The following is a 1387-nucleotide window of genomic DNA, read 5'->3' as shown; positions in this document are numbered from 1 at the left end:
GTAGAAGTAGAAGAAGAAAAGACGTTTGACAAGAAACAGCATGGAGAACACAAATGTCATCTTAAAGGGATGACCCAAGAGTAGGTGAGAGTATTAAGATCCCACACACAAAAAAAGTTCTGGCAATCGCAAGAGACATAATCCGTAATAATATACTTTGCTAGAGCTGAAATATTTGGTGAAGCTATTCTTCAGTAAGTATCGAAGAAATTCTTTCTCTTTTCAAAATTGATAAACTCCCAACTTTATTTTTTATATAATTGCTATATACTGTATGCACTGGTGTTTTGCATATACGCGATGAAAGTAAAAAAAAAAAAAAAAAATCAGCTAACGCCTTTTTATTCCCGAATACGGGAGTAGGCGAGGCTATTTAGCCCTATCTAACGTTTGGAGACTGAGTGGGCAGTTCAATCTCCACTGGTACCAATCAGAGATAGATGGCCCAAGGCTATCACTAATTAAGCGGTACACAGTGAAGAGAGACGGCTCAAATGTGCCGCCATCTCGTGGTCCCTAACACAATATATTTAATGTCTGAAATAATGTGGGTTCTACGGTCGATTTTCTTGAGTTTACGGGACGAAAAACCCGAGTTTCCGGGAGGAAAAACCCACTTGCCCGTGCCAGAGATCGACTAACTCGGGAACCGGTCGAAAAAAGGCTTAGAAAAATTTCCTCTAGTCGTCGACTAGACTCGAAACCAAGTCTTCCTTCGTGCGGCCAAGCGCCGTGGTTGGCAAACGCCACATCCACTGAGCTACACAGGCTGAAAGTATAAGAAAAAAAATGACAACGATTTCTAATTCAGAAACTGAAAGTCAGCTACTATAATTGATATCAAATCTTACATAAATTCGAAATCTGAAAAAGTTGTTTCTTTGTGTTTCAGACTAAAGCATTATGAACAAACAATTTGATTCGTTGATCAAACTGTTTTTGTTCTTGAATAAACAAAACGCCCGAATGTAACTGTGAAATGTTTATATTAAATACACACGCACTGATGACTTAAATGACTTTTCTTTAATCAAATTTCGAATCTTTCTTAAGTATATTTTTTTCTTAAGGAAAATTTTTTTTTTGTTTATTAGTGTTTACAGAAGAAAAAATTCAAAAACATCAAATTATGATATTTTACACATCATTGTGAAATACAGAAGTTGGACATAAAATGGAAACACCTAACCTGAACCTGTAAATGGTTTTGGCCACCACTGACATATAGGACGGCACGGATTCGACATGGCAGTGAATCCACAAAGTGTTCAGATGGGACAAACGCTTCAGTGAGCACTTCGTGGACATCGAAAATTTAGGCAACTTAGAACTGTGTTTTCCATTTTTATGTCCGGCACCTATACCTCATTATTATTATGAATGGAGG

Source organism: Typopeltis vanoorti, chromosome 2 (genome assembly GCF_054136105.1).
Source record: "Typopeltis vanoorti isolate ZY-2024b chromosome 2, IOZ_Tvanoo_1.0, whole genome shotgun sequence".
Lineage (NCBI taxonomy): Eukaryota > Metazoa > Arthropoda > Arachnida > Uropygi > Thelyphonidae > Typopeltis > Typopeltis vanoorti.
This window is presented reverse-complemented; position numbering follows the sequence as displayed.